We start from the raw sequence: 9,568 nt of genomic DNA on the forward strand, positions 1-9,568 counted from the left end.
TATATATATATATATATATATATATATATATATATATATATATTAACAATACCATAAATACAATCTTAGATAGAAGTAAATCATATAAAAAAACATGGCTTTTACAACTCCTACAATTATGTAGGTTCTCAAATGATGAACACCTATATATATATATATATATATATATATATTTATAAAGAAAATGCTCAAGATTTTACCTTAGCCTCCATACGGGTTCCATAAGAAGAATCGTCCCATAGAATTGTCATGTTTTCCCACAGGTTTCTTAAACTTTCATCAACCATTTTGAATCCTCCAAGAAAATGAGAGACTCTGAAAACAAGTTCCAGGTTTGAGTTTTGTTCTCTTTTGACCATCGAAAAAGGAAGAAATCTCCAAATCTATCGGACCAAGAAAGTAAAGTAAAACAACAACATTCCACTCGATTGCTACGTTTTTCCATAACATTATCTTCAACTTCCATCGAAGAAGGTCTCATAACCAAATTTCAAGATCCACTTTTGCTAACAAAAGAGATCCCTAAATATTTAGAATCAAGAATGTCTAAAAAACACACACAGAATCATCGTCAATTGTCGAATACGAACGTACAGATTCAAGATTTAAAACCCCTTTTTTCACTTTTTCTCGAAAACGAAAGAACCAAAAAAAGTTTGGATCAAGAAAGTTCAAGAAAGCTGTGGAAGAGCATGACTCTAAGGATTACATAACTCATCAAACTGGCTTCATCTTGACAATTGTACACACAGTAGTATGTGTGTGTGTGTGTGTGTGTGTGCAGAAGAGAAGTGATAAGTTGAAGCCATATACATACAAAATTCCATGGACCACATATAGTATACCATCAGCTTTATAGAGAAGAAAGGAGGAGAAGGTTGGGGGGTACATTACTCCCTCGAGGCGCATATTAGCTGCATAATGCCTGATGTGTATGTTAGTGCGCAGTAGGGTACCTATTTTTTTAAGCATGGGCATATGGGCAATTGGGCATATCCCATATTGTGTTTGGATTTTTTTTTTAAAAAGAGATAATTATTGAGAAAATAAATAAAAGTTAATATATATACACTAACAAAAGTAACTCTTAAAGCTAACTGTAACGATGTCGTTTTAAAGGCATTTTTAGCGTTATAGGCTTAAAGATGATCATATTATATGTCGACGGTTTTTGTATATATAGTGATACATGCACTTTCGGTTTTCTAGCAGCGAAGGTCTTTAGCAGATGTTGCACTAAACACCTGTGGTTCTTCCTTGTTGCAATACATTGCAGTAGAAAGGTGTTCGTTGCTGGAAATTCGAAATATGAGGTATATATATATATATATATATATATATATATTTTATTAATCTGGATATCTAACCTGCTATACGAGCCGATTACTTCAAGGGCGACCACCTGCTTTGCAGATAGCCCGGAGTCACCGCATTTAAACCTCTGTGGCCACAAGGTAATTTTTATTCCTCATTAGATTTGAACCTGAGACTTCTAGGTACTTTTGACCTTTGGAGCCAAACTCAAACCAATCAGACATCACCCTTGTGATTGAAATATGAGGTATTTATGTTTATGATGAATGGAAATCTTGTTTAATTCTATTTTTAAATTATTTAAAATAAATATTACTTAAATACACATATACACACATATAATCATACCAATATATACTATATACCTATTATTTATCCTATTAATTTATGATTTTTTTATATTTATTGAATAAATTTGAAAATGAAAAAGGGGCTACAAATAAAATATTGATAAGTACATTCCAGAAATGTCTGAAAATAAATACTTTGAATATAAAAAAAATTATATCACAAAAATGAAAAAGTTGTTTTTCCCCTTTAATATTTATACTCCTCATGATTGAATATTATTATATATTTGGCATGCAAAATATATAAATTGTTAGGAATATATTAAAAAAAAAGTATTAATTTACTTCTTTAAATACCTTTAATTTTAGTATGTGGAAGCTTTACAGAATTATTATGAAGTTATGAACCCTCGGTAAGCAAAAGCTTGCATAACAGTTCCAATGCTACACCTTCTCCCGAGGGGCCACAATTGTCACGAGCAAACATATTAATGACTCCCTGTAAAGGCGGACGTTGTGGGTCCGAGCCCCGTCAGTCCCAATAGGAATCAGAAGGTATCTAGCAGAAAATTTTGATTCCTTAAGGTTTAGTAAAAAATTTAAAAGTAGGAACTGAGATAAGTCTAGAAATTAATATTCTCATCGTTTTCATTTTCTTCTGAAAGTGGTCCTTGGTCGTTAAGTCAGTTTATTTTCTCCATTACAATGAGGGACATTTCAGTCTTTTCATCAAAATATTTTAATATTTTAAAAATAGCATCATGTTTTAATATATAAAAAAAATACAAAATATAGAATAAAAAAGTGAAATGCTGCCCACATTAACAGAGAAAATAAATAGAAACCATGAACAACTTTTAGAGCAAAATGAAAATCATAAGAATAATTTCTAGACTTATCAAAGTTCAAGTTCTGCTTTCAAACTTTTCACTAAACCTCAAGGATCAAAATTGAAATTTACTCTTAATTTTATGAAAGAAAAATAATAAAAATCCCCTTGTGGCCACGGAGGTTCAAATGTGGTGACTTCGGACTATCTGCAAAGCAGGTGGTTGCTCTGGGATTAATCAGTTCGCATAGCGGGTTGGATATCCAGGTTAATCAAAAAAAAATTGTATTAAAAAATTAATTGATTTCAATTTATTTCAACTAGTTTTAGATTTTGCTCAATACATTTTGCTTTGACCAATACTGAATACAATAATAAGACTTCTACAAATGAAATCATATTCTGCTCTTCTATTTGAAACATAAGATCTATTTCAGATTGGCAAGAGCATATTTCTTAATTCTTATACTGAATGAAATGAATCATATATAAGCCAAAAATTTGGATCCTTAAATATTTCAGATCCCAATATATAACAGATTTTGGATCCTCAAGAGTTTTCATAGCAATTTGAATCTTTGAATATTTTCGGATCTTGATGCCGTTCGGATTCCATCCTCGTACAAATTCGGATCTCGTAAAATTTGATCCTTACTTTGTATTTTGGATTTTAGATAAAACTCCTAAAAAAATTAATTGTTTTACTAGGTGTATTTGTGTAATTATCAAATCAAATAGTTCAGACGAACATTAACTAATTTCAATATTTTACGATTACTTAATTTATAGAGTAATTATTCACTTCATTATTTTATATATGTATTTGTTATTTTCCTTTAAATACCCAAAAAGACTGATTAAGAATGGTTAAAACTGTCGATCTGAATTTGGTCGTATTTTGGCCGATACAGACCCGGTCTTTATTTTGGCCTAGTCTTTTTGTCCTCTTAAAAGGACCGGTCTTTTTGGAACCTCTTAAGGCTCGAACCTTGGCACCTCTCTCAATAAGTTCTAAATGATGTATAATCACTATTAGAAAACTGAGTATTAGTGATCACTATTAGCGAGTGATAGGCCACAAACCATATACATCACTAGTTTGTCACTAATTAAAGAAGGATCAACGACATAATGGGTTTGTGGTTAATCCCTCACTAATTCATCGTAATCAGTGAGTGATTGTGGTCTATCCATCACTAATTAGCAAGGGACAGGTTGTGGTCTATCCCTCGCTAGTTAGCTAGGGATTTATCTATTCTTCTTATTTTCTCATTTTTATGTATTATATGTATCTTTTTGTATGTGTTATATGTATCCGTCGATCCTTGTTATACATATGTATACATGATGTGTATATGTGTGTTGCGATTGGATTTATGTAGATACGTGTATATATGTGTGTGTTATACATATGTTAATATGATGTTTGTATGTGTGTTGCAATGACCAATCTATGTTAATCTGTTAGGGGTTAGAGTTGACCTTAAACACAATTTGGTGGATATCAGATATAAATCTAGACTCAGATCCAACGACTCGTCCGTCCTAGCATCACAAACATGTCAAGTCTACTATACTTCATATATTTCGATGACAAAGAATTTGAAAGATTAGTGGCGGTTGTCAAAACAAAAATTTGTGGCATATATGAAGTGTCAGACATGATTAACTATATTGAAGATAATGATAATATGGATGGAAAATAATTCTTTTCAAATCAACGAAAGGGTAACTCATAAAATGTTCACATTGGAAAACGAGCTCGATTAAGTTTGTTTTGCCATAGAGGAGGTAAACGTACTTGATAATATTAATGAAGATGAAGGTGGCGACGAATCGGACGATGATAACGACGATAACGACAATGAGACGGGAAATGAAGATAGCGAGGATGAACTAGAATTTGAAGACATATATGATGATTCAAATGACGAAGATGAACTATGTTATCTAATCATTCTTCTGATGAGTAGCTTGTCTTCTGTATGTTTATTTCATAATTGTATAATTTAATTTGATTGTCATTATCTTTTTTGATAGAATTTAATGTTCATTTTTTTGGGTGATGTCACATCGAGAGTATGGTAGTAGAGGTAGCCACATGTCTAGTACCATTCCGACCGTCGGCCTTGAGGATCTCAATGAGCAGGAGATGGAGGCCCCACCTTTAATTGGTTCGGGGTCGAGGAGAGGCCCAACCATTCGATACCGACACCTAATCATCTGAGTCAGCGACCACATCTGAATGTGGCAGGCAACAGTTAAATAAATATGATATAAGGTTTTGTATTACATAATAAAAAGATATGAATGCATTTTGTATTGTATATAATTTTTAACTGTGTAGGTTTCAAGATACCTATGTTGTTCAGGATATTGTGTCTGTATTTAGGTCTTCCTTTCATGGTCCGTGGAATCTCTGGAAGAAGGTCCCTCAGGAAGACTGTGACACGATGTTCCAGCGATTTTAGATTAGTGTATATGAATTCTTTTTAATGTAATTGTACATATCAGATTATTGTTTTTACCTTGATACAAATCTAGTGTATGTAGGGTAAGTTCCAGTGGAACCGAGGTTGGATCACGTGGTTTTACTGATTTGTGGACCAGAGCCATGCATAATAGGTACTCAGATTGGATGAAGGCTCCACGTGAATGGGCCACGGCACAGACCTATCCGGATTGGCTGACGGATTGGGAGGAGGACTTCTCACACATTAAATTACACCACCTTCCTAGATCCCAAAGAGATTTTGGGTCCAGATGATTGACCAGGTTTTTTACTTTATTGTGAGCTTTATGCATTATTATGTAATCTGTACCAACTTATGTGATGTTGTACACAGGTGTAGGATACCAATCCTTGGAAAATTCGAGCTAGGGCCAATAAGGCCAAACGGAGGACCGAGTTTGAGGGGTATCAGCCACGCACATCAAAAATCGATTAGTAATGCACAACATCAACACAAGATAGTGAGTGTATAATTTTTTGAATATGTAATTAGTTTTGTATGTTTAATAACAACTTAACTTAATTGTCTAATGTAAACACAAATATTAGGTCACAACCCGACTGCTAATGAGGTGTTTGAGCAAATCCACTACATGAAGGTCGTTCAGGGTTCGTCCACCCCGCCTACTGATGCTCCTCAGTTCATTTACCCCAAAGCGGTTAGGTATCATATAAGTGTTCTAAAACCATTACATTGTTTTATAGATACATTTAGTAGGTTGAAAGTAATATATTTTAATAAACATAGTGATACTATTAACAATTGAAAAATAGGTTAACAATTGAAAAAAGAAAATACATATCAATATGGTTATCAAATTAAGGAGAATAAGATATTTGTTTTTAGTATAACTTATTTAATTAAAAAAAAATTAATTATGTTAAAATAATTTAGATTTTAAAAAAATTGAAATAAATTTATATGTTTTCAAAACTTGATTTGGCCATAAGAAAATTAATTAAAATAACTATTTACAGCCGAGTAGTTTCACCTCTTAGCCATTTCTCTTCAAGGTTTACCAAAATGGTCCTATGTTCGTTAAAAAAAATTGTGAACCTAACTAAACGACAAAAAAAAAATTACACTTTCTACCCTTGTCCCTAGAAAATTATATTTTTCACTCAGGTTCGCAAAAAAGTTTACTTTTCTTAACCAGGTCCGCAAAAAAGTTTACTTTTCTTAACCAGGTCCGCAAAAAAATTACATTTTTCACCCTGGTTTGCAAAAAAAATTGCGGACCTAGGGCTATTTTAGTAAACCTTATAAAAAATGGCTAAAAGGTGAAATCAGCCGGTCAAATGGCTATTTTAATTAATTTCTCTTTCCAAAAACCCGTTCAAGCTTTCAATCTTCTTATTTAAAGAAAGAGGTAAAATAGGAATATTATAAAAATGAAAGATTTTGTATACGTTATTGATTTCTACATGATGTTTTTAATATTTGTATTCTTGAAAATTAAGCTTTAAAAGGTAAAACCTAATACACATACAAGGGATGTACGAGAGTTTCAGCTACATTTCGTATTGATCTCGAGCTCGAATCAAGCTTAAATTTAGGGGTGTAAACAAGCCGAGCTAAGTAGTAGGTTACACGAGCTCGACTCGAAAAAGTTTATACCAGGCTCGAGCTCGACGCGAGCTCGAATAACTTTTTCAATGTAGGGCTCGAGCTCGAATATTATTTGAGTTATCAAGCTCGAGCTTGATGCTCGTTTATGGGCTCGTACTCGCGATCGGTTAACTCGATTATTGGCTCGAGGTTGTTAATTTTTATACTTTTAGTGTATTATTTAGATCCAATATGAACTATTTATAAATGCATTAATTAATTTATTATTCCTATAAATAAAAAATCTATAACTTCCGTAAAAGGAAACCTATAACTTCTTAAAAAAAAAACATTAATTAATTGTTCACAATGTGCATCCAAGTCCTTATACGATACTTTTAGAGATCTTTAGTTTTTTTTTTGGTTTTTTATTCTTAATGTCGTTGTATTACATTGTGTACACAAGGTGTAAAAAAATAGATGATCACAATGTGTAAAAAAGTAGGTGTTCACAATGTGGGTCCAAATCCTAACACAAATACTTTTATTTTTTTTCTTGTTTTTCGTGAGATCCGTAAGACCAATTTATGTTCATTGATCAACTTTATAAGATAATGATAATGGTCTAAAGTTGCATGGTGGCAATTTTGTGATTATTGAGAAGTCTCGTAGCAATTTTGTGATTATGAATATTCAGATTGTAGATCTAATTTAAGAGTTGAGAATTGGTCTTACGGGTCTCACGAAAAACCCTTGATCTCACATGATCCCAAGTCTATAATGTGTATATATATATATATATATATATATATATAGGTGAAGGTTCAAACGAGAACACCTCTATTTAACGATAACGCAAGAACACACTTATCACATGTGATAATACGCGTGAGGGGACCCTGTGATGTGCGGACGTCGTGTTATACGACTTAGGCTGCGCCAAGGTTGTCTGCGTTTTATGATTTAGCATCACATGTGATGGTCTTAATGAATTATAGTATCATAGCAACAACAACTTTATCACATGTGATAATACCTGTGAGGGGGCTTAGTGGTGTAAGGGAGACTTGACCCGCAACCAATATCGCATCGAAAATCGTCCGTGTCTCTGATTTAATATCACATGTGTATCATATGTGATAGAATAATAGTATCACATGTGATTGTCTATGATAAAATGGTATTTTCATTTGAACCCTCCCCCCCCCCCCCTCTCTCTCTCTCTCTCTCTCTCTATATATATATATATATAATTTAATTTTAAGAAAATATTTTTATTTGATTAAATACATGTAATAATAAACTCAGTTCTGTAAATCAGTAAAAGATTAAAATAAAAGAAAGGGTTGAAATGGAAAGAGAAGAGTAGTACATGATGCGACGTCGTACCTTCTTATTTTGCAGAACACACTCGTGCGGTTCCGGCGCTCTTTCTGTGTATTTTTCCACCGTACCAGCGGCCCACACCATTATATTTCCATATTCGCCCCCTAAGGATCAACTAAATGACAACTTTTTCCCTTCAGTTCTTCTTTTTTCATTTTTCCCTATAACTTTTGTTTTTTTGCCATCAATTCTCTAAACCAAGTCTTATTTTACAAATACCCCCTAATCCGTTATAATCAAGAGATTTAATTTTGAATATTCGTATCCAAAATATAAACTTGAGTTCTTATATGAAGTAAACCAAATGCACCTAAAAAATCCCATTCGGTACTAAATCTGGAGAGAATAAGATGACATAAGTTATGCCTATATATACAGCTTTTATCATCAAATATAATCATTATATTTGCAGTAAACTAAGAGGGTGTTTGGTAAGAGGTATTAAGCAGTAATTAATGAGAATGAAAATAAAAGAAATTGTTTGGTTTTTTATAATATCATGAGTCCATTCCTTCAGAAGCCCAAATTTTTATTCCAGGTTAAACTGAGGGGAATGAAAATTTATTCTTATTTTCATTCTCTGTCATTTTTCATACCTATTTTCATTCCTCTGTCTGAACCAAACGCATCCTAAAGTTTGTCAATTAAATTAAACTACGTAAAATCGTATAAGAAGCGAATAATCAATGATTTTTATACGTAAAACATAATCTAAACGATTATTAACGAAATTTATTAAAACGAGTTGTTTCATGAAGTGGTAAAAATATTATGAAGAAATGAAAAGAAAAGCAAAGTAAAAGGGTAGAAAATGTAAAGAGATTGTGAGCAATCACATGCATTTCATGCACCTCTACGTGTTGAATTGATGACAAGCATTCACTGGTCCTTTTCCATGTACAATGTTTGGCCCAAAAAGCCATTTTAGGGAAGCTAAACCCATGCTACAAATCAATTTTTACCCTTTTCAATATTCTTCTTCTTGTTTTTTTTACATTAAATTTGCAATATATATATATATATATATATTACGTTACGCTGGCGAAAAAAAACAGATTACTTATCTTATCCTCTGATACGGTGATGACATGTGGTGCAGGACGAGATGGTTTAAGTGGTGAAATATTAAGCAGAATGGGTCATTAACTGGGTTCTTACTCTGTCTTAGATCTTGGAAGATCGTTGCATCGTGCGTTTGGCCTTCAAAATATGAAAGGAAGCAGCCCCCATTGAGTTATTGACGAAAAGATGTGTTAAGCACACCAAACATGCATTCGTTTTTGTTTCTACCAAGTACCAACCATGGGTGTCTCATGTAATTTTGACAGATTATCATGTATTTATTTCTAACGAATGTTACGACTCGAAATAAATGTACAGATATGGTTTCGATCAAATCCATCTTTCAAAAATTGGTGAGTAGGAACATGATGATGCAAGGTAGAAGCATAAGCATAAATGTGAAGTGGGTTCGATAAGATGGATTTTCTGTAATAATAAACCCCATACCGATAATATGTTAATCGGTATCAAATAATTATCACATTATTATAATCACAACAAAATCACATAATGAACAGACAACGATAAATGTAGACGTGATCATCACTAGTTTTCGATTATTACAACATTATCACAACAGAAATCACACCATAAAAAGTCTTCAATCTATCACACTATTATCATGG

This window comes from Cynara cardunculus (assembly GCF_001531365.2).
Source record: "Cynara cardunculus var. scolymus isolate 2C chromosome LG 2, CcrdV1, whole genome shotgun sequence".
NCBI classification, from domain to species: Eukaryota; Viridiplantae; Streptophyta; class Magnoliopsida; order Asterales; family Asteraceae; genus Cynara; species Cynara cardunculus.